Below are 25979 nucleotides of genomic sequence, written 5' to 3' on the forward strand. Positions count from 1 at the left end.
TACAGGGACTATGAAGATGGTACTAAAAGATTGGAAAATTAAAGACATAAAAGTACTACTAAGATTAAAAAGGCTGAAATCAAATAAATCGCATAGACCAGGAAACAGTCATCCTAGGGTCCTTATGGAAGTTAGTGATTACATAAATAAACCCTTAATGTGAATGTTTTAGAAATTACTGCACACTTGGGAAATTCTTTAAGACTGGATGCTTGGCAAACATTATCATATTATATAAAAAGGGATAATCCAAGTAACTGCAGGCCACTTAGTTTAACATGTATCCTGGGAAAATTAATTGAATTATTAAAGAAAATACTAAGCAACACCTATCATGTACAGATGAATAAGTGAACAGTCAATATTGACTTTAAATGGGGGAGATCATGTTTAACTATTACTGTATGCCAGGGATCTATGAGGAAGCAACATACACATTTGATCAATGGAGACAAACCTATTATTTATCTTAATTTTCAGAAACCTCTAGGTAAGGTATATTATGTGAGACTTGTGTTCAAACTGAAACAAGTGGGAGCTCAAGGCACAGTGTGTAGGTGATTTTAAATGTGGAGTTGTTCAGGGATTTATAATAGGGCTGCGGCGCTTTATAATGTTTATACATGATCTAGATAAAAATTTAAGTGACGCTAATGCTAAGGGAAGAGCAGATATGCTAGAGTAAATAGAAACATTACAGACTGATATATAAATTAATGCATGGTACATATGTATGTAATATGTCAAAATAATATATATGCCATCCATCCATCCATCCTCTTCCGCTTATCCGAGATCGGGTCGCAGGGGCAGCAGCTTGAGCAGAGATACCCAGACTTTCCTCTCCCCAGCCACTTCTTGTAGCTCTTCTGGGGGAATCCCGAGGAGTTCCCAGGCCAGCCGAGAGATATAGTCCCTCCAGCCAGTGTGTCCTGGGTCTTCCCCGGGGCCTCCTCCCAGTTAGATGTGCCTGGAACACCTCGCCAGGGAGGCGTCCAGGAGGCATCCTGATCAGATGACCGAGCCACCTCATCTGACTCCTCTCGATGCGAAGGAGCAGCCGCTCTACTCTGAGCCCCTCCCGGATGACTGAGCTTCTCATCCTATCTTTAAGGGAAAGCCCAGACACTCTGCGGAGGAAACTCATTTCAGCCGCTTGTATTCACGATCTCGTTCTTTCGGTCACTACCCATAGCTCATGACCATAGGTGAGGGTAGGAACGTAGATCGACTGGTAATTTGAGAGCTTTGCCTTACGGCCCAGCTCCTTTTTCACCACGACAGACCAATGCAGAGCCCGCATCACTGCGGGCGCCGCACCAATCCACCTGTCAATCTCACGCTCCATTCTTCCCTCACTCGTGAACAAGACCCCGAGATACTTGAACTCCTGAGCTTGGGACAGGATCTCACCCCCAACCCTGCTAAGGGTGTAGAGCTGGTCCACTGTTCCGTGACCAGGATGAAAACCACACTGTTTCTCCTGAATCCGAGGTTCGATTATCTGACGGACCCTCCTCTCCAGGACCCCCGAATAGACTTTTCCAGGGAGGCTGAGGAGTGTGATCCCTCTGTAGTTGAAACACACCCTCCGGTCCCTCTTCTTAAAGAGGGGGACCACCACCCCAGTCTGCCAATCCAGAGGCACTGTCCCTGATGTCCATGCGATGTTGCAGAGGCGTGTCAACCAAGACAGCCCTACAACATCCAGAGCCTTGAGGAACTCCGGGTGTATATCATCCACCCCCAGGGGCCTGCCACCAAGGAGTTTTTTTACCACCTCGGTAACCTCAGTCCCAGAGATGGAGGAGCCAACCTCCGAGTCCCCAGGCTCTGCTTCCTCATTGGAAGGCATTTTAATGGGATTGAGGAGGTCTTCAAAGTACTCCCCCCACCGACCCACAACGTCCAGAGTTGAGGTTAGCAGCGCACCATCCCCACCATATACAGTGTTGACACTGCACTGCTTCCCCCTCCTGAGACACCAGATGGTGGACCAGAATCTCCTTGAAGCCGTCCAAAAGTTGTTCTCCATGGTCTCCCCAAACTCCTCCCACGCCCGAGTTTTTGCCTTAGCAACCACATTAGCCGCATTCCGCTTGGCCTGCCAGTATCTATCAGCTGCTTCCAGAGTTCCACAGGACAAAAGGGTCCTGTAACGACTCCTTCTTCAGCTTGATGGCATCCCTCACCGTCGGTGTTCACCAACGGGTTCGGGGATTGCCGCCACGACAGGCACCAGCCACCTTACGGCCACAGCTCCAGTCAGCCGCCTCAACAATAGAGGCACGGAACATATATATGTATATTAATATATATAAATAATATATATGATTATTCTATAAAGGGTTTCAACCTAAGACTGCACCTTATGAGAAAGACATAGGAATTATGGTGAACTTGTTACTTTCTACAGACATATAGCATACAGAGGGAATTAACTGGATGTTGGTTTACATAGCATATTGTGCTGTGTGCAAATTTAGGGAGGTAATCCCTAAACAATTAAACACACTAGTAAAAACTTAATCTGCAATACTGTGTGTACAGTAGCTGTGCGCTAGGTGTGGTACAGATAATTCACAGAAGAGCAACTAGGCTTATTCTAGGACTGTGAGAAACAAAAGAGATGAGGAAAACTGAGGGAATTAGATAGTCTTGACATTAAAACATTATAGAACTGTGCAAGATGATGAAAGGAGTTAGTATGGAGGATACCCACTTTTACTTCAAAATTAGCTTTTTTGCTGGGACGCAGTGGCATAGACAGAAGCTGGTTAAATATAATTATTTTTTCATGCAGATGACCATAAGTTACTGCATTTAGGGTAGTTGGGATTGACCATCTATGTCAACCTGATAGGCCTGCTCTCGTCAAAATTGTTATTTTCTAAAAATGCATTTGTCTTAATCCTGCCTATAAACACAAAAATTAATTTTCCTTCATTCCACCTATCTTTCACTCCTCCTGTCTATGACTTATTATAGATAGATAGATAGATAGATAGATAGATAGATAGATAGATAGATAGATAGATAGATAGATACTTCATTTGTCTCTATGATAAAATTAGGACTTTACAGAACCTCAAGAAAATTATAAAAAAAAGGCACATTTAGATTTCCTATAACACTCCTTTGTACAAAACCCCTTCTTTCCTTTTGCCATCATCTGCCACTTATCTCTCTCCCTGGGGAGGTGACATGCTCTCACAAGAAGTGTTTCTCCCTCAGCTTCACTGCTGCCCTATTTCTCACTCCCAAAGTAACATATTTATCTGCAAGAAGCATCACAGTGTCATCAGAGCTGTCGGCATTGTGCTTGTGTTTTAAAGCACTATCATGACCTGTGACTTAAATGTCTGTCAAGTGCAGAAGTTTTGAAACAAAGATTTGTAAACTTTACTTTAGAACACGCGTATAGAATAGCACCTCATAACTACTGTATACTAGCCCTGCATACAAGTATAGCCACTTTGTTTGAAATATGCCTCCAATTTTATTTGTCAAAATTACAGAACCTTTACACTTAGAGGTGAAAGAAGGAATTCAGACACTCTGTTTCCTTATCAGGCGTGTTTATGAGTTTGAGTTTTTCATTAGTCAGTAATCTATCTCACTATCATTTTCTGTTCTCTCATTCTATGTAACTAGATGATTGAACAGATTGACTGATCATGTCATTGCACTGTAAAATCATGTTCAGATCAATGCATTGTTTTCAGTTTTGCACTTTAATTGAAAAGAAAAATGCTAGTAACTTTATAAAATGCTTTTTGTGTTAGTTTTTTTTTTAAGTTGAACTATAGGGGATTCTAAAATGAAATAAACAATTTTCACAATCTTATAGTGAAATTCTAAACCTACCAAGGACCGACCTTACCGTATTGAATCTTTATGTTCAACGCTTTATGATATCTAATGTTACTCATCAACTTGATGGTCCCTTTATCTCAGTGTCACCATTTTTCAAAAAGAACAGCATAACCTAAAAAAAATTTCTTTTGGAATGTGTCTGTTTGTGAAAAGCCTCTTAAGATCTCAAAGTCCAGCATTCTTCCTTTTCTCTGAGTAGAAAAAATTGCATTTTTTTTTTGTAATCAACTGCAATCCCCTAGCGCAGGAACCTTTGCTGTTGCAACTATTGTTTGATAAACATCATGTTATACACCACTTTATAAAGTAAAATTACTACACATTAAATTGCCTAGTCTATTGTAGGACAACTCCATTATAAGTGAGGCTAGGCCAGGTAATAGGGCCTAATGACTAAGACATACAGTGAGACTAAATCACATGGTTGTCGCTTCAATGCTTGTCTCTGACTCATTGTGTAGCCCTGAGCAAGTCTCTTACCCAGCTAGAAAAAAAATCATTTGTAAACAATAACCTGAAAAGGTGTCTTCAGATTCTGGATCACAATAGAAAAGTGTTATATACTGTACAATAAATATTGCTTTGTACAATCACAGTGAGTAGGGCTAAGCCAAGATATATTTGCAGTATCGGAGACTTGTCAAAATTACAAACATATTTGCTTTGTTTGTGGGTGACCTGCCTTTGGTTTATGTTTAAAAAAGAATTAATTCTTTAATAAAGCTTTATGCTTACCCAACCCCTTTCTAAAACTGGCAGGCATTGTTTGCAGTTTTCTTCACATCTCTTGAAGGGCACGGTACTCAGTACATTAATTATTCCCCACCCTAGTACAGGGTGTTAAGTTTTTTGTATTTCTGTGCTGCTTCTGAAGTGTACTTTTCAATAATAATCACTATGGTCATGTTTAGACTAGTGGTGGCACAAAGGCGCAGGAGTTAGTGCTGCTAATTCAATGCTCCAGAGTACTGAGTTTGGAACTTTGTGGTGTTTGCAAATCTTCACCATATCCATATGTTTCCTCTCACATCTGAAAGATGTGCAGATTAGGTTGACTGCCATTTCTAAATTATACTGTATAAGCGACTATCCGGTTGTGCCACTGGGACTACATATAAGAACTGGTCTCTGCCTTTAATTTGATGCTATAGAGGAAGGATTTGGCCTTCCACAGTGCTGCCCTGGAATATGAAAGAATGAATGAATAAGCACGTGAGTGTATCTGCTAATTGAACGGTGTCCCATTCAGGAATGGTTCCTTCCTTTTGTCCGATTCGGCCAGAATAGGCTCCACCCCCACCCTAAAAGGTAAATTAAAAAAATGACTTGTTGAATGAGTGTAAGGTGGCGCAGTGGTAGCGCTGCTGACACACAGTTAGAGGAGACACAGGTTCGCTTCCGGGGTCCTCCCTGCGTGGAGTTCGCATGTTCTCCCCGTGCCTGCGTGGGTTTCCTCCGGGTACTCCAGTTAACTCCCACAGTCCAAAGACATGCAGGTTAGGTGCATTGCCAATCCTAAATTGTCCCTAGTGTGTGCTTGGTGTGTGTGTGTGCCCTGAGGTGGGCTGGAGCCCTGCCCGAGGTTTGTTTCCTGCCTTGCACCCTGTGTTGGCTGGGATTGGCTCCAGCAGACCCCGATGACCCTGTATTTAGGATATAGCGGGTTGAATAATGGATGGATGAATGAGTGTAGGCTGTGTCCTATGACAAAATGGCATCCTGCCTGGATTAGTTCAGATCTTGTGCCAAATGCTGCTGGGATGGGCTTTGCCCAAAAAAGACCCTGAAATAGAATAAGCAAACTAAGAATATAAAGGGATGAGTATCTGAATTTGCAGGGAAGTCTAGAGCTCAAAGGCAGTGTCATCTTTTTAAAATAACAGTATTACCTAGAAGACAGGTCAGCATTAATCCTTATTTGTTAAGGCTTCCACGAAAGGGCCATCAGAGATACTACTACATAATTAACTGAGCAAAAGCTATTTGTGATACAAGGTTAATTCATGCATAATTACCACAGAATACCAAATGGAGAAAAAAGAAAGACAGCTATTTGTTCTGCCTGGTACTTCTCTGCAAATGTATTCATTTGTCAAAAGTTAATCAGTGTGTAGTCAAACCCAGTGTAAACTAATGAAGTCCATCAGGTCACACACGCATGACATCCATAATCCCTCAGAGCAACTTGTCACTGCATATGGCACAAAGGGCATGTCAATATTTCAATCAAATGGGGAAAAAAAGAAGCAAATACAGTGACTCTTCTTATCCACTCAATAAATGGTTGCAATTTACCAGAAATCAATTTCAGTCACTATACGTCTGCTAGTGATAACAGATAAAGCCCTTTTGCTGCTTTCAATTGATCTACGGGCCACACTACTGTCATCATATCATTAAGACAGTAGGTGAACGCCTCTGGAAACAACTAAGTAAGGGTGGATGCAAAGGCAAGGAATCATTAGAGTCCCTTCCTTAAAACAGATAAAATGGAAGCTTACATTTGTTAAGAGAATATTTTATTATTCGGTGAGGTGTCCTGTGCAGAGGATAAGGATTTAAACCCATATGGTCTCCTTTTCAAAGCTCGTTGCACACTCATCTGAAACCTGCGGCAAATCATTTAACTTAGACTTGTAAAGCAACATAACTAATTAGCAAAAATATTTGTGTTACAAAGAATTTCAAGCCGGCCATTATCATTAAAGGTGATTCGCTTTTAAAGTACCCATTTTTACATTTCATCCAACCTTGAAACCTGTTGAATCTTTAATACATGGTGTCTACAAAAAGCTATGTACACAATGCACTCTGTAATCTCTTTCATTGCTTTGCCAACCACTGCTCATGGTGATTTCTATAAAATGTATTGTATAAAATAAAGCTTTTTGTGCAGAGACAGGCAGAACAGTGACATCATGGTCAGTGCTGCCATCTCCCAGCTCCTGGAGACTGGACACAGTCTATATGCAGTTTTCATATTTCCCTATGCTTCTGAGGATATCCTCTTCGTACTCCAATATTCTCTCATGTTTTTCACTTGAATAACATTTCTAAATTGGCCGAGCATACAGTATGTGGGTGTGAATAAATATGTACAAGACCAGCATCTTAAGCAGGTTCAGTACCAGGGTAGTGTCCAGTGCTACTCTAATGCAGAGTCACAAAGCCTGCAGTCAGCCTGCATTACAGTAAAAGTTTCAGAAAATGGATGACTAAGATATATGCTAAATATTGACTACAGAGCAAACAATATTTAATTTTATAGAAAGAGTATCAAGTAATTTAAGAAATAAGGTGGATAGGAAACCATATTGTGCCTAGAAGGGAGATTTATGTTAGAAAAAACAAGAACAGCTGTAGACAAAGAGGAAAGGGCCTTTTGGGAATGGGCTGGAACTAAACAGTGAGAGAATCACATCCTTGCGGTACTTGCCTGCCATTTCTGCCATGGCCTCAGCAGGTATCAATGGCATTAGAAGCACAGTGCCTGAATATTTCATGATGTTGATGCTGCTAGAAAAGCGCCGTCTGCCTGTAAGAAAAGACCCCCGCGTGTGCAAAGCTGTGGCCCAGCTGCTGAAGAGGTGGATATGAATGCAAAACTCCTTCCCGAGTCTCTACTATGTGATCAGTACTAATCTGTACCCTTTCCCCAGATGAAGAATATAGAAACACAGAGCTAAATATAATCCCAACACTGTTTTCATCACTCTGGCATTGGCCTACCACAGTTTAACATAGAAGAAAATAGAAAGTCATCATAAACAATTGTTTGAAGAATTGAAGATTGGTCTAGGTGGCCCTGGAGACTCCTGTTACCCTCGCCTGTTGGGCAGGCTGCTAGCACTCAAGCATCTAGCACTGTTCTGCCTGTGATGAGCAGTCTGCCAACCACTACAGTGCCTTCGTGTACCTTAGTAATGGACCCTGTGCAATTCATAACATTAAAACATATTATTAAAATTAATTTTCAAGATACTTCTGCTATGTCATAGCCAGGGTCTCATTCCTGGCTCAGGCATCCTTTTATATTATTTTATTGTCTTTTGTTTATTATTTTATCATTTATGCTTCAGAGAATGTTTTGTCTTCTCCTTTTCTATATTTTATTATTCTTCACTGAGTATTTTTATGTTGATTTTTATGTATTATAAAAGTATAGTATTACAAGTTAGTTTATTCTATTTTTTATCTTCTATGTCCTCTTTATTTGACACCTAAGTGATGGACACTGAGTAATTCATAACATTAAAACATATTATTAACATTTATTTTCAAGATACTTCTGCTATGTCATAGCCAGGGTCTCATTCCTGGCTCAGGCATCCTTTTATATTATTTTATTGTCTTTTGTTTATTATTTTATCATTTATGCTTCAGAGAATGTTTTGTCTTCTCCTTTTCTATATTTTATTATTCTTCACTGAGTATTTTTATGTTGATTTTTATGTATTATAAAAGTATAGTATTACAAGTTAGTTTATTCTATGTTTTATCTTCTATGTCCTCTTTATTTGACACCTAAGGGGACAGGGCCCCCAAAGGATAAAGTTGGGGGACTGCCCCAGGTTAATATATTTTGTACTGCTCTGATGTACAAGATGCAGTAAGAAACTATTATAGTGACCAGAAGAGGAAATGTACATTGAAAAACACACCAATATTGAAACCAGGAATCACTCTTATGTTTCGTCTATACTTGAAAAGGAAACCAGAGAACATAGGCAAGAATGATAAGAATGATAAACTAAACAAACATGCTGAAATGCACAGTGTTGATCTTTAATCTTTTATCAGTGTTTCATCAATTGTCTTTAATCTTTAATCACTGCTGATCTTTACTCTTTGTTGTGTTGAAGACGCCATGCACCACGCACTCCTAGACAAACTGTACACTAAGATGGTGTCACACATGAGAAACAACAACATACAGAAACTCCGAATTGATAAAAACACGTGTTAGGTTGTGGTTCTCTGTTATTCAAAACCATATATAAAACCCAACCCTGCCAAAAAAAAAAAATGCAAAAAAGCCAAGAAAATTTTAAAAAGAAACCAAACCGTAACATTAGTAGGCCTCAGTGCTAGAACTTTGGCATTAGTAAACATTTTTGTTGCTCTGGCTCTATCTTGGATTTTAGATTACAACACCAATGAGTATTTTTTTTACTTTCTGGATTTTCATGTACTGGGATTTTGATTGCTGGATCATAGACTGGAACTGTTTGCCATTTATGTTAACTTTTGGATTTCTACTTGTTGAGGTTTTTTTGTTTTTTTTTTGATTTTTGCTTAAAAAATCTTTAAAGTACATTGTGTCATACGGTATCTCAACCATGGTTCCTGCTCTGGCTGGGATTTAAGTTTATGTTTAATGTCATGTTTGTTCAAATTTGATTATGTTAATGTTCATTCTTTATTTTTGGTTTCGTCTATGTTTATATGTAGCCTATGTTATGTACCATGAGTTTTAGGGCTGGTTTCCCAAGAGGCAGGGCCACCTGCCAATCACTGCCCTCTACCCTATAAACTGGTTCTTGGTGGTTCATTTAAAATTTACATGAGTTTTGCTGTGCTTTCTGCTTTTTCTGATTTCCTGTATTTTTGAACCTGTGCTCTATTTTTGACTTTGTCTTTAGATTCTGTATTGGAACTGTGTTTGCTGTGGAATACTTTGCTTTCTTAGGTAATTATTTTTGTTCTAAGGAGCTTTTTCTGCTACAGTGCATTTTGTTAAAAATAAATTCTTTAATTTATAAAGATTCTTCAAGGTCACTTTTTCTAGTCAGGTTTTGATAGTGCTCTCCCCTAAATGGCAATTTTTGAAAGTATTTATGTGACTTATGTGCTTTTGGGACTCCCAGTTCATGACACATTGGTTTCGCTACTTTGGCCAAGGGGTTTTCACAGTTTCCCTCCTCCTTTCAGAATTATAGTTAGCTTTTCAGCATCAGCTTCATTTCGTCCTGTGCAGAACATGAAACCTGCTTCTTGAGTTTGGTGCCAGGCTGTTTCTCGATTCTTGGTTCTTGTCTTGAGACCTCTTGAGGAGTAGTGTTTTGCTATACAATATAGCAAAGAAAAATAATGAGGTAGATTGCCAGATAGGCATAATCTCCTAAAAGCAAGGGTCAACGCCAGGAGATAAAGACCACATGCAAACAAAGCCAAAATTCAAAGAAAAAATCAGAGACAAAAGGAAGGCAAAACTCTTGTACCAGTTGCTCAACAATAACAAAGCTTCAAAATAATGAAGTGCAAGACGGTTTCATTTGGCCCATAAACTAAGAAAGAGAACGGTGGTTTGAGTATGACCTTTTAACTCTGACACTGTTAGCATCAGGGTCACGACCCCCATGACTCCACAACTAACTATGGCAGCAGTGTCCTACCAACTGTTACTCAATATACTGGTGCTCATCATAACAAAAATGGTTGAAGAAATGGGTCAAACAAATTGCAAAATCCATAACCAGACACTGTAACAAGAAATTAATGAAAGAAATGAATTCCTCACCTTCAAGAACCCCAAATGGATACTCTGAGAAGTTTAAAACCTTACTAATAATCAACCAGAAATTGAAACAAACAGCCACGATATTACACTTAGTTTTTGGAGACATTCCATCATTTAGAGTTTTGAGAGCCCTGCATCTCATAACACCCTACAAAATTTTGATTTTCACACTTACAGTGGGTCTAAATGGTTAATTAGAGTTCCTGGACACCCCGGTGTATTTTTAACTTTGTTTCAGAGCCACTAACAGCAGAGAATTAAAAAAAGAAATTTTGAAAATGAATGGACTGATGAAAAAAAATATGAATGCTCCATGCTTAAAAAGCCCTTGTGATGGTTTTATATCATGTAAAGGTTTGTTCTAAGTTTGGAAAGTAGGTAAGATACTATTTATTACATAAATGGAAATGGTAACTCGCTGTTATATATCTACTCTGTGTCCTCTTCTCCATATCTCTCACTATTTAAAAACAAAATAAAACACCAACTACAGTCATTCAGCTATTCTAGCGACTCAGAGACACATTTAACCCCATTCTGTGATACCATATTCCAAGCTAATTGGTCTCTTATATATTCAGTCAGTCCTTTAGTGCATCTTGGGATCACAAAACACCACTTTTCACAACACCAGAGATGCTTTATAAATAGCGGGCTGCAGTCTAGTAACTTGCTGGTCTATTTTGAATGGCTCACAGATTTTTTTCCTTCCACCTCATCCAGATGTCCGTACTCAAAGCCAGTCAGGCTTTCAAAAGCTCTCTTCCACAGAACTCAGTTTCATTAATTTCAATTTGGCAAGACACTCAGGAAAACACATTCAGCTATTGAATGTAGTATCAACTGTTGGGAAAAATCCATGTTTTCATTTTCATAGCTGACAGAATACATCAGATGTAAAAATGTCCAAATCCCTGTACTTAATTAAAAAAGAGAACGTTAAGATCTTGGGAGACAAACAATAACTGGTTATGGGGACAAAGCAAAATTAGGGAAGAGAAATTGCGAGACCTCTGCAGCTCTGACAGAAACTTGTGCTACCAGAGTTCTCCAGCTCAAAATCTTAGGAGTATGGAAAATTTTGAACAATGAGACTATTAATCTGTAATATGATGTACAGTAAGTCCCTATAGGAGCCAGGCTATAAAAAAGCAGACCATAAATACCGCACATGCAGTGTGACACATGCTAGCTGAGAAGTGTATTACTCCATTTATCACTGGTCTGTACATAACTCATAAACATGACCCTTTTTACAGGAGTACATTTCTGTAGAAGAGAAACTCAATTTGTGCCTAAGCCAAGTAATACATCAAGACTGGCTGAGTACGGCTATTGGCAGCAGAAATGCACTGCCCAGACCGCCGCTAACATTATGCATTGTATCCATACAGTCAGAGTAATGATCCTATAGACACACCGTCAACTTAAACACAAACCAAATCAGAGTCAACTTAAAAGTGAGCTAATTCAGATGCACCACTTGCTCTGATTAATGTAGTCCTTCTAAGGATACACAGAAAAAAACAATGTCCGTTCTTTATACAATACATGCAACCTAATTTAGGCTTGCAGGAGGCTGAAGCCAATTCCAGCAGTACAGGGCACCAAGGTAGGAAACGAGGCTGGATGGGGCACCTTTTCCTCACAGGGTGCAGTTACTCACATGCATATTTAATGTCAGGTTTTTCCAATTATCCCAACATGCAGATCATTAGGATACACAAGATAAAACCAGAGTACCAGAAAAAATATCCATATCGACAGGGAGAAAAAGCACATGGTTTCAAACGCAAGCAGAGGAACTCAAGCTGTGACCACCATGCCCTACAACGGAAAATGCACCCCAAGTGAACTCTACAATATTTCGGAGCTGTGGTTTTCATGTTTAGTCCAGGAGAACACCATGGTTGCTGTTTATTATTCCAACCAATTAACCTATCAGTGTGTCATTCTTTCTTTTAATTGATCTCATCTAGTTATTTGACTTACAAATATTTCTAAGAACTTCATTAATACTTGTAATCTTGTTTTCTTTTGCCATTTTTCTTTTTAATCTACCATTTTCTGTAGAGTTTGCACTTTTAGTTGTAACCAAATGCCGATGATATGAGGTGTGATCAAAAAGTAAGTTGAATGTTGATGCAGAGCACCATCCAAGAGCACCGCAAAACAATTCAATACAGGTTCTGATACGTCCATCCTAGAGCCTACCTAGTTTGAGATAAGTTTCAACTTGTTTAATACTGTCAGTTGTTTGTGAGCCACCATTGAGTTCAAGTGTGTTTTTCAAGTTTGTCGTTAATAATGTATATCAAGCAATGCATTTACATGAAATTTTGTTTCAAATTGCAAAAACCTCAGGAAGCCCATCAGATGTTAAAATGATGTCGCAGGTGGTTTGATCGATTTCGTAATGGATCTAACTCGGCTGAAGACGAAAAAAGATCAGGACGTCCTTCAACATCAATAACCAAGGAAAATGTTGAAACGGCTTCATTCTTCATTATGACAATGCTCCTTGTCACACATCCCTTCTAGTGCGACAATTTCTGTCGAATAAAAATATTATGCTGTGTCCACATCCACCTTTTTCGCCAGGATCTGGCACCATGTGACTTCTGGCTGTTCCCTAAGTTGAAAATGACCATGAAAGACAAACGATTTCAATCCATTGAGGACATCCAGGCAGCCATGACAGCCCAATTAAAGACACTCTCGAAAGAAAACTTCCAGAACTGCTTTGGGAGTGCTGGGATAAGTAATGCATTCGAAGTGGAGGAGAGTATTTTGAGGGTGACTAGTAGTTGTAAATCTTTTACTGCAATAAACATTTCTTTTTTTAAAACATCCATCCATTATCCAACCCGCTATATCCTAACTACAGGGCCACGGGGGTCTGTTGGAGCCAATCCCGGGTGCAAGGCAGGAAACAAACCTTGGGCTGGGCACCCTGGGCTGCACACACACCCACACACCAAGGACAATTTAGGATCACCAATGCACCTAACCTACATGTCTTTGGACTGTGGGAGTACCCGGAGGAAACCCACACAGACACAGGGAGAACATGCAAACTCCACGCAGGGAGGACCTGGGAAGTGAACCCGGGTCTCCTAACTGCGAGGTATCAGCACTACCTACTGCGCCACCGTGCCGCCCTTTTTAAAACATTCGCCATATTTTTTTTTCTCCTAAGCAATAAGGAGTGCAGACAAAGGTGTAAACAACATGGAATGTTAAAGAGGAACAACCATTTTACTGCCATTTTCATCTACCAGCTAATTAAGAAACATTTCTGACAAATGAACAGACAAGTGAATATGGCACTAAAGTAACTGCTCCCCTTTAGCACTGTCAGCATTTGGATACAACTAAGGGAGTAAATTGTATAGAAAAGCATGAATTAAAACAAAAATAGTAAAGGAAACTTCAATGTTAAATGTTCTGGCAAAAAATAGAAATATTTTAGAATTTCCTAGAATAATAATGAAAAGTACACCTTACTAAACAATGAGAATTAATTAACAGTAAGCATGATGCACTCGTTGAGAAACTGGTTAGGGTCCTCCAAGCAGTGAACTTCGGGACCACTATTTTAGAGAACGTGATACTTCCCGGCATCCCAAAATCCCATGGACAGTGATTGGATTAAAATCTTGTACCGTGAATGAGAACAAAGGCTTAGGGTTGCAGCCTGCAGAGAAAATCAATAGCAAAATGAATCTTACGTAATGACCGCTGCTATCACAGATGCCTTGTCCTGAAAATTACAAGTGCTCATCTACTGCCATTCTGGAGACACCATATTAAGGAAGCAAAGCACTCAAGCAACAACTCCATAAAAAGTATTGGAAGGCAGCTGAGAGATTTTCACTTGTCTGAACTTCATGAAATAAATATGATTTTTTGAACACACCATATAAGTCTCCTGATTGCTGCAGTGCTTTTGTGCGTGTTTAGCTAGCTAAAGATGAATGCAAATTTTGTACCAAGTGAATATAAATCAAACAAGAGGCTGGCTATGTAAGCCTTAATTTCACAGTACCATTAAAAAGCCATAAGTTTTCAAATTGGAATATTGGTTTTCCAGCATTAGATCTTGAAATTATATATACAGTACTTTAAGTTTGAGCTTGTTGCCCAGCCCTGTCAATGCACATGTGGAACTTGCCTGTTCTCCCAGTGCCCCCTTTGCTTTCTCCCAATCTAAACACATGCTAGTTAGTTAAATTGACAACTCTAAACTGGCATGTTGTGAGTGGGATGGTCTGAAGACCTAAATCAGACCTTGCACATCCAGGATAGGCTCTGGCCTGCCAAGATTCTGTAATAGAAAAATGGATGGATGGCTTCCTGAATGCAGTGTTTTATTGTAGTTGTGCACTGTGTGGTAATACTCAATGAACCGTGTCGTAAAATGAAAGATTGAGTGAGTGCAAGAGAAACACAAAGAGAAATCAATAAAGACACAGAAAATGACCAGCCAATCACTGGCATCAGTGGAAGAATCAAACGCTACAGAAGCATCATGGGACCAACAGAACACAACGCAATCAATATTTCACTAAAATGCTCTTTGGAATCGGAGTCAGTTTTAGGAAAGTGCTGGAGTTAATGTTATCTTTTTGCAGTTAACTCCTTAATCAGACATTACACTGCAAATACCAAGCAATTGTGACTACATGAAGTAAGAGCTGAGACAGAAAAACGGAAGCTCTACTTGTCAAGTTGGTTATTGAACACCACTGACTGTTAGGCCAGGCCTTTATTTACCATACACAGTGTCTTCTCTGCGCTTCACGTGAGCACAGCAATACAATCTACTGAGACGGAGTACACGTTAAATAAGACAGACACCTTTATGGCTCCATGGAGGGATGTTTATTCTGACAGATTCTGACATTCATAGGGCCTATAGTGCCACATGCACAGAATACAGTGAAATTGCAATATTCGAGCATCCATAAGCTTTAATAAATGCAAAATAAAAAATTATTGTTTAGCTGGTATCAATATCTCATAAAATGAACATTATTTTTTCAACTGCAATTAAAGCCAACACACATTTATGTGTTTGACTAAAATAACGTAGACAAATAAACATGAATACAGCCTTGTAATTGGCCATGCGTACTTCTCATTTGTGACATCCAAACATGGAGGTTAAACTGGAGCTTTACTAACAGAAAACAGTTGATTATATTTTTTTTTATTTAAGAAAATCAGCATATCCTCAATCTAAGCAGAAATTCTTTTTCTCAGTCTGTTGGTAGTTATACCAGCAGTGTAAAATTCAGCATTGAGATCATGCTGCCTGCTGCAAGTTTCAGCCATGTCTTTGCATTGTCTCTCTGCCACAAACGTGTGTCTTCATCAAGCAGAAATCTGAAGTTCTGGAGACCTAATAAATTCTAGTTGCAGATCTCCTGAGTTCTGCTCCATTTAGGACCCAATCAAGCTGAGAGCATCCTATGATGTATATCTTTGAATTATACACAAGTCATGTTATGAGATACGCCCAGCCATTTGTTTCTTACTCAACACACTTATTTTCAAGGCAAAACTTGTACCTCATTCTCATAAAACATCCTTACACTATTGTTAAGAATAGGGTTGTGGGAGGGATACCTGACTTATGAATAAAGACAACTATCTGGCAGTCACAGATCCGTAAACCACGTCACTTAAATGTGCAATCTGATTGGCTGTTCAGCTTAGCTCCTAGAGTTCGGTTGTGGAACGTTCCTTTTGAATCGGAGAAAGCTCTTTCTAAGGCATGCAGGTTATCCTACTTACACCAGCTGCTATTAGTTTGCTACCATTTGTTGGTCCGAAAGATTTCATTGGCCACTTGCTGGCCTTCTATGGCCTGTTTGTCTTAGTAAAGCCAATGTCACAATACGCCACTTCAAGTCGTGGGGTACATCAGATTTGCTGAGCGGAGTTGATCTCGTTGCTAAACCATGTCAATTTAAACAACTGGAAGTTGCTAGCCATGTCATATTTAGTGGTAGTGTGCCAACCTTCCAGCACAGTCTAGCTCCCTCCTTTTGTTGTGCTGCCTGACAGAACCGGTGCTGTACAAAGGGTTAACATATATGGCAGGTTTAGACATTGTCTTGGCCCTCTCTTAACTTTGTTCCATTCTGTTGTGGTACGTAAAACACAACACATCAGACAGACAAGCTTCTCTTCTCTTTGTGAGGTCCAAGAATGAACATTTCCTATTTCTTGCCATTGCATTATATGCCTTGTACTTCCAGGTGAACACTTAATAGTAGGAAGCTGTCATGCATGCAGAGCCCAGCCCTATGACTAAAGACAAAGTCAAACCTGAGTCGCTGACTAGTTGGAGTGTGCAGCTAAGAATATGTCAATGAAAGCTATGACTGAAAATCATTGGAAAAGTCATATAAGTCAGGTACTTTTGATATGTGTTGAGTTTATTGGGTCATTATTGTCACATGTACAGAGTACAGAGAAATTCCTCATTGCATGTTCGAATCAACATACAACATGTCACCACTCTCTGGCACCATGATTTGTGAGTATTACTTTTATTGGGTGTTTGAGCAAGGCCCTTTACCTGCAATTGCTCTGTCCTGGGTATGATGTTAACCGTCAACTTGTAGGGAAAATTTGGGGGTTGGTGGCAGGACTGGCACTTCAGCCACTGTAAAAAAAACCCACATGAACTAGTGTGCATGGCTGGGCTCAGCTCCTGATTTGGGATCCTGAGGTGATTTGTTGTGTGCAACACACTGTATCAGTGCATGCTCCTAACCTCTCTCTTCCTTATTTAAAAAATCTTAGGATATATTTGTTGCTAGCAGAAAGCCCCTAGTTTGGTAAACCTTTTAAGGCACCATATATGCTCTCTAATGTAGCTGCCCCATAAAAGTCCTATTTTCCACTTCCTACACATAAAAAACAAAGCCCACCAAAGTGGCCTGTTACTGGAATCTAGTCTTCTCTGGCCTAGGCCATATATTGGACATTGCCCCTTGATGACAGCCCTAAACTCCAGTATCTAACCCTCGTTTTTGATGTTTTACCTTGTTTATTTTTCCACTTTGTAACTGAAAAAAAAAACACAGTCAGGACACTTTATTGGGTGTTTATGTTGCTGCAGCGATTAACTAAGGTCTCATCTGGTGCAATTCCTACCTTGCCCTCTTCCATCACACAACTCTGTATTGAAGAAAGTAGGTTTTAGAAATGGAGTTATGAATATTACAAGTTTGAACATTTTGTGCAACATCTAAACATCTCGGGGATGTTAACTAAAACAGTCAGTCATTCAGTCACTTTCTAACCCGCTTAGTCCTGAACAGGGTTGCCAGGGTCTGCTGGAGCCTATCCCAGCTAGTATAGGTGCGCAAAGGCAGAAACAAACCCTGGAGAGGGTGCCAGTCCATCTCAGGGCACACACACACACACACTATGACCAATTTAGGACCGTCAGTTCACCTAACCTGCATGTCTTTGGACTGTGGGAGGAAACTGGAGCACCCAGGGAAAACCCACGCAGGCACAGGGAGAACATTTAAACTTCATAAATGGAGGACCAGGGAATTGACCCTGGGTTAACTAACAAAGTTAAAAGTGAAAAAATGTAGATGTCTGTGTAATCTGGCAGAACTAAAGCAGATTCTTCATTCCTTTCATTTTTAACCAGGGTACCAACGCCATTTCAAGCACTTTAATCTCTGACCAAAACCAATTAATTTTCAAGGGCTGCACATTAGTACGAGGACAAAGGTATGAATCTCAGTCCAGTCACTGTGTGTTCTCCTTGTTTACATGCAATTTCAAACAATTTCACATTTGACCAAAACAAATTCACTTTGGAGGGCAACAGAACAGCAACAAAAAGGCACGCATCTTGCCTCAGTCATTACCCCTATGGAGTTCTCTCCTTGTTTGCAATGGGATTTCTTCTTCCACACCTCAAAGACATGCACATTAGATGAGCAGATCCAGGTTGTCTCACTATGAGAGTGCGTGGGCTGTGTGAACAAGTGTCTAATTCAGGACTGGTTACTGTCTTGTGCATTGTGAAGATGGGATAGATTTCAGCACTGTGCTGGTGAATAAGTAGATCTAAAGATAGATAGATAGATAGATAGATAGATAGATAGATAGATAGATAGATAGATAGATAGATAGACAACTGCAACTGTCCGCTTTATAGTGAGCCTTTAATACTGACGACCATTGCTAAATGTTTTTGCAAAGAAATTTGTATTGCATTGCAGGATAAAAGAAAGAAAGAAAGAAAGAAAGAAAGAAAGAAAGAAAGAAAGAAAGAAAGAAAGAAAGAAAGAAAACTCGGACCTTTCTGAACCGACCCCACACTGAAGCGCCCTACATATCAATGACTCCACAATGCGAGTGGCCAGACTGTTACATGGTGTTCTACTGTCATCTCGGTTTGGTTCCTTTTGTTAGAGTGAGCTGTCCAGCTGCTGCTGCAGGCCGAATGATACGTTGAAGCCGTCATTCTGAAAACAATGGCACGCAAGCAGCGCCAACAAAAGAAACCAAAACAAAGGTGTGCCCTGTACGTGTGTGCGTGTCAGTGTGTAGGTGGGCCTGTCCTAAGGTCCACGCAGCTTCTCCGTACGATTGTCCACACATCACGCGGCGCGTCCCCGAACCGTCCACTCGCGCGCCTTTGTCTGAAATGTGCACGCGGCGCTCCTGTGACAGCTCGGCGCTACATCGCCCCTCCTCACTAAAGCCCCTCCAAGGTAACAAAGAACAAACAAAAGGTTGCGGCGGTCCCCTCTGCTCTCTCCTGAAGTCTCCGCGCCTGTCGTCGCCTCTTACCGTCACTAGAGCGTTGCATCTTCCCGGGAAGCCCCAGCCGCTGTCGTCGCTACCTGCCGCCTGGCAGTACACTGTCTACGCGGGCGGCCAGCAGCTCCCATCCTCCTCTTCGTATAGCAGCCCTTCCTCCGCAGTAAGCACCTGCCTGCCGAAGCGTTGCTGCTTCCAGGTCACGAGGTGCCACCAAGAACCCACAGGCAGCGACCGTTTCTACTGGCCTCTCCAGTACAGGCTTCCACAAGCCGCGGTGATGACCTCACCGGCTCAGCCGCAGCTAAACGCGAGCGCAGCAAGGGGGCGCCGCTTCCTCACGTGGATCGGCTGCCCGCGGACCTCCGGCGGGGGCTGTTGCCTGTCACGGGGACAGACAAATATGAGGTAAACAGTCATCTAGCAGTGACAGGACACGTAAGAAAGCAAGGATTCGAAGCATTAAAAAGCGATTGTGAATTTATACATCGTTAGTAAAAAAAAAAAACGCCTTAGCCGTGCGAAGCTAAAATATTAATTACATAATAATCATAATATCGTGGATGAATGGTGTAAACTATGCCGTCTCAGAAAAGCGTCTTGCAGGATAATCATGTTTCTGTGTTTTGATATTTTAATCTCTATTCCGCCTTTCCTAATATTCGGTGAGGTTCTTTAGAGCGCATATAATTATACAATAGAAAACAATGCAAAATAACAATTTACATTACATGAAAGTTTTTTTACCTATTCATTCATTTTCAAATTCACTTATTCTATTAAGGGTAAACAAAAGCAGGCGTAATGGTTTTGGGCTCAAATCATGCTGTTGTCGCTTTGTGACCCTGAGCAAATCACTTCACCTGCCTGCACTCCAAACGGAAAAACAATAGAAATGTAAAGAATTGTGTGTCGCGTGTTGTAAGTCGCCCTGGTTAAAGAAGTCAGCTAAGTAACAACAGCTGAATGCCATTTTAAAATTACTCTGTTTGCATTTCTTTCACATTTAGGGGCACGAAGTGTAAAATAATAAGTTCACTTTTTGAATGTCTTGTTTTGTTGCCCAAAGAGGCATTAATGCAGAATGTTTAATGCTGAATTTTATTTCAGAAAGTCTGGAGCAAGAGGTTTCTCTCGCTCCACCAATATGCTACATCCCTAACTGAAATCAATCATATTAGGAGTGATGGAAAAAGACAGAAAGAATAACAAGGTTTGCCATCAACACCAGGAAGATAGAAATGTTTACTTTTATTTGCATCTTCTTTTGTATGAATTAGTAAGCCCTGCTGATCTTCCAGCACTGAGGAGGTTACCACAAATCATTGCTACTATTTTAAGTGGTCTCCTAACCTCTCTCTCTCTCTCTCCCTCTCTCTCTCTATCTCTCTCTCTCTCTCTCTTTCTAATTTTGAACCTTTAAAATGCTTTGATTTCTTCTGAGCTAATGTTCCTGCTCTCTTGGCTGACAGAGGTGTTGAACAGATATAAATTCTTGTTTTCCATCAGCAAACAACAGTGAGATGGTTCACACATAGCCTCCCCAATTATTATGTGATCTTGTAAGACAGAGAATTATAAAGTACATCAACAGTGGGAAGTGGTTTAAATTGATGGTGAGTTGTAGAATAAGTTTGATATGCTTCAAGTCAAAGTGTTTTTGTCATAATAATACACATTCATTTGCCATGAAAAATAGAAACCACAAGATGCATACAAATTCTCCATTTAACACAATATCCAATTGTAAAATTGTGAAAAATAACCTCATCATCTCAAAACACTTTTCTTGTTCGAGTTTAGGCCAAGCAGGTCAGCCCAGACTTCCCCATCCCCAGCTGTAGATTCCAACTTTTCCTGATGAATTCTCAAGCCAGCCAAGAAATGTAATCTCTCCAGCATGTCCTTATCTCTGCCCAGTAGGAAAGGACAGCAGCAGCTTCAAAAAGGGCAACCTGAGGGGCAACCTTATGACATGCCCAAACCATCTTAACTGGCTCCTCTCAATCCACAGGAGTAGCGAATAAACTCAGAGGTTCTCCCAAATTGTGGAGTTTCTCATCCTATCATGGCCATGCAAAACAAAAAAATAATAATTTCTACAGCTTGTTCTTGCAATCACATTATTTCGGTCATTCCCTGTACCTGTTGACCACAGAGATATACTTTGTAGATCAAACAATAAAATTAAGAGTTGTGCTTTTAAATTCAGCTCCCACTTCACTACCATAAACCTGTATAGTGCCTGCAGAACATCTACCGCTGCTCCAGGCAGCAAAGAAGACAAAGAAGGCAAAGAAGACAACATCGCCTGCATAAAGTAGCAAAGCTACCCCTAGCCTCCCCAGCTAGACACCCTCACATCCTTGGCTGTGCCTTGATGTTCTTTCCATGAAAACCACAAACAGGAGCACTGGCAAGACAGGCTTTGAAAGGTCCAACTCACACAGGGCATGGATTTGACATAAGCCCTAGCGTTCAGACACAGCTCTCATTGTGTTAATATAAGGAGCAGATAGCATGCAAGTGGGGCCTTTGTAACTTCATATTTCTGCAGTCCCAAATACAACTCATGGTGCAGGACATGTTCATATGCTTTTTCTAAATCTACATAACACAGGTACAGTAGACTAGGTTATCATACTCCCATGTGCCCTCCAGCAACTTTACTAGGAAGAACTACTTTTCTACTGTTGTACTTCAAGACAGAATCCACATTGTTCCTCTTATATCTTCAGCTCAACCAGACTCTCCTAGCCAGCACCCTGGAAAAGGCCTTACTAGGGAGGCTGAGGAGTGTGATTGCTCTGTAGATGTAACACACCATCTGGTCACCTTTCCTAAATATGGGGACAACCAAACCAGTCTGCCAGATCAAGGGGACTTTACCTGCCTTCATTGCAACATTAAATAGACACATTAGCCACACTATCTCAAGTGTCTGCCGCTTTCAACATCTCTGGTCAGATTCATCCACCCCATTCACTATACCACAATGGAGACCTTGGACCACAAATTCAGCATCAGTGATGGGATTCCATCGCTGACTACTGTTAGGAGGGCATGTCCAATATTCCACCAGTGTTCCCTCCACTGCTCAACAATTAACCCATAACAGTTCAATATCTCTGTAGTTCTCCTTAACACAGTGTTGGAAAGGTCACACCTTCCCCTTCTGAGGCACTGAACACCGGAATAGTTTCAAGGCCATCCAATAGTCTTTCTCCATGACCTCTCCAGACCTCCTCATTCCCAACCATTTCCTTTTGCATTCACTTTTGCAGCAGTCTTTTTAGCTTGTTGTTACTCCTTAACCAAGTCAGTAGATCTCATTTCCTTGAAGGCTATCTTCTTCAGTCTGATAGTTTCCCCCACCCTTTGTGCCCACCATCAAGTCCTAGGGCTGCTGCCTTCAGATTTCCTGCCTTCCTTAAGACAACATCTTTTATCTTCCACTTCTGCCATCAAGGTCTTGAATAGGATTCATTCAGGCTCAAAACCCTTTACTGTAACATGGGAACATTTCTCTTGGAGGTAGGAGTCTAACTTGTCACAAAGAGAAGTCTCAGTCAGATTTTTCCAGGACACCATAACTGCTCGTCTAGGCTTCCCTAGTCTATCTGCCGATGATCATTTGACAGCTCTACCTCTCTCTTCACTTGATTGTCTAATGTGACACAACTACAAACTCCGTTATCAACTTTCGGCCTAAAGTGCCTGGTAACAGGTAAACTTTCGAGCCTTCTTGTGTTTGAATATGTTGTTTGTTATGGACAATCTATGACAAGCACAAAAATGCAATAAGAGCTCACCATTCTGGTTCATATATGGCAGACTCATCCTCCAAATCATGCCCCTCCAGGTATATCTGTCATTCCAAATGTGAGAATTAACATCACCCAATAAGACAACCAAGTCAGTGGGTGACACCCTTTCAAGCACTTTACTGATCTCATCTAAGAAAACAGAATACTCTGAACAGCTGTTTGGTGCATATGCACAGATAACAGTCAGAGGTTTCCTCTCTGTTACTCGTAGCCACATTGAGGCAACCCTCTTGTCCAATAGAGAAAACACCATTTGCGCAACCCTCAGCTGGGAACTTGTGAGCATCCTCACACCTTTCAGAGGCCTTTCTAATATCAGAACTCCAGAGTGGGAGACAGAGACCACCCTTGATCAAGAAGTTTGGTTCCTTTGCGTAGAGGTGATTCCAGCCATATTTAGCCAATACTGTTGCACCTCCTGGTCCAGCTCAGGCTCTTTCTAGATTAGACAGGTAATGTTTATTTAAGAGTTTTCTACAATAGACATTGCTCTGTGTTAGAAAAGTAATCGCTATCCTTAGACTCGGTAACTGGTTACACCACATTTAGCACCAACAGTTGCAGCCAGAAATCTACTGCATTTATGGGACAGTCCCTCGTAGAGATGTGGAGGAATTTTAATCCACATCATCTTAAAGAACTGTGTCAGCTTAATGGCATCTGTGGGATTTTGGGAATAAATTGTGCACTTCAGGGTCTTCATCAGCAGTTCAGTGGGGCTTTGATTAGGCTATTCAATAGAGCCCAGCTGCAAGCAAGACAGTCTGAAGCCACAGACATATTCAGCAACCTGAGACATTCTGAGGCCCAGAAGCTGATGCCCCTGTTAGCGACATCTCTTTTGTCTCCGCCTACTTTCCAGTGACCACACCGTATTTTGCCGGTGTACTGATGCATACATTACACGCCCCTCATGTTGATTTCAATTCCTTTTAGCTCTTGATCTCAAAACCAGTAGATTTGGTAGTTTTGAGGCCTGTGTATTCTACACTTCTAAACTATCGAGGTCTCTTAGTTCTGCATCTGAAATAAAACCACAGACTGTATATGTCTTTTGTTATTTGTTTTATATATATATATATATATATATATATATATATATATATATATATATATATATGTGTGTGTTATCAGAAGTCAATGCAAAAATAAAATGAATCAAATTTCTACGTAAAACAATACATTGCATTAAAAGTGTCCACTGAATCCAATTATTAAATTATTTAATTGCACAGTTATACAGGGTCATTTTCGGAGGGTCGGACTGGATCGTGTGTCTGCCTGAGGGGTTGCCAACCAGGATCAAGAGCTGTTTCATCATGTGGTGGGTGCAGCAACACACTGCAGTGCAAGCTCCCCAACTTGACTTGACTTGCCAGTTATACAAGAGGTGAAAATAAATATTGCCATGTCAATGTCAATTTATTTATATAGCACATTTAAAACAACATAGGAATGCTGTGGCCAAAGTGCTTTACAATAAAAGAAGAAAAAAAAAACATACAAATAACATAAATAGAAATAAAATAAATGAACATACGAGTAAATAAAATAAATAGAAGTCAGATTACATAATCACAATGAGGAAACCATAAGTATTACTGAAGGTCACGGAAAGCAAGTGAATAGAAATTAGTCTTTAATCTTGTTTTAAACAGTTCAATTGAAGATGACTCCTTTATGTAATGAGTTAAAGAGTTCCACAGGCGAGGAGCAGCAGCTGTAAAAGCCCTGTCCCCCTTAGTTTTACACTTAGTATGAGGGACAACAAGAGACAACTAACCAGAAGATCTAAGCACTCTAGATGGCTGGTGTAAAACACACAATTTCGGATAAATAGGCAGGAGCAAGCCCATGTAAAGATTTAAAAACTAGAAACAAGATTTTAAAATCATTTCGAAAACTAACAGGCAGCCAGTGTAAAGAAGCTAATATTGTCATGTTTCTCACAAGAATATAAACAGGTTTGAGGCCTCATAGTGTCTGAAGTGTTCAGATCTGTTGAAGGCTTCAAACTGTCCTGACTACACTGGATTCTTCTCAGGCTATTCCAAAAATCTGTCTTTAGTCTGTCCTTCTGATGTAGACTTGTATTGTGATGCAAAGTTTTGCATATAAATTGACTAATATTTTATATGTCTTTATTTGTAACTTAGACAAAGCAATGTAATATTAGTGTTATATTATTGATAATAACAGCATTGGTTTGATGGTTTAAGAACCCCTTTCCCCCTTTCAGGGTTGGGGGAAGTGCCTCACACCAGTTTGGCCAATATTTCTCTGCTAAAGTGTCTCTCTCAACCCCCACAGGAAAGTCAGGCTGCCTAACTGCCAAGCTTTACCTTAACACATTGTTTGGAGGACAGGTGTTAAAGTGTTCTATTCCCCCATTGGTCTGATGTACGGCTGTTTGGAACTGGCATGTGTCAGAAGCCTTTAAGTACCATGACGTCCTATTGACTCTAGGGGTTGGTCAGAAAACCTATAAATTTGCTTGCTCACCCTCTCTCTCTCTCACCAAACTGATGAAAGACCATCACACACCATAAATTGAAAAGGACAACACAATAAAGAGCACAGCTTGGCAGCCATATTGAGACAGGCATGCAGCCTGTTCTGAAGAAAGCTGACTACAAATGATGCCTTAACTAGAGACATTTTAAGTAACTAACAAGTCTGTGTGCCGTCTGAAACTACCCATCATCATTTATCAGGTTGTATGGCTGCCAATATTCAAATGCACTTTGCATATTGTTATTATTTATGAGCATTATCAATAATACATCATCTAGTTGTAACTTAACTCCTGCTTCTCTTTTACTACACCTAATTGCCTGAGGTTATAGATGTAGAAGGGAAGATGAGAAGTTATATGATACAGTACCTTATAAACAGTGGTAAGTCTGGGAGATTTGAGGCATTCTGCAAAGCCTAGATATTAATAATACAAA

General features: G+C 40.3%; 1 protein-coding gene across 4 annotated transcripts in view; it reads right to left on the minus strand.

The window, feature by feature from the left end:
* The window catches only part of tmem198a (transmembrane protein 198a), a 58920-nt gene extending 39299 nt beyond the window's left edge, over window positions 1–19621 (minus strand). For 2 of the 4 annotated variants that reach the window (XM_039756541.1, XM_039756539.1), the window contains exon 1: window positions 19232–19621. The gene's annotated coding sequence lies outside the window, so the exon portion shown is untranslated. The remainder of the gene's footprint in view (window positions 1–19231) is intronic. The other 2 variants (XM_039756543.1, XM_039756542.1) reach the window with 1 other exon arrangement.
* Between the last annotated feature and the right edge of the window lie 6358 nt (window positions 19622–25979).

The sequence above is a fragment of the Polypterus senegalus genome, chromosome 6 (assembly GCF_016835505.1).
Source record: "Polypterus senegalus isolate Bchr_013 chromosome 6, ASM1683550v1, whole genome shotgun sequence".
In the NCBI taxonomy this organism is placed as follows: domain Eukaryota; kingdom Metazoa; phylum Chordata; class Cladistia; order Polypteriformes; family Polypteridae; genus Polypterus; species Polypterus senegalus.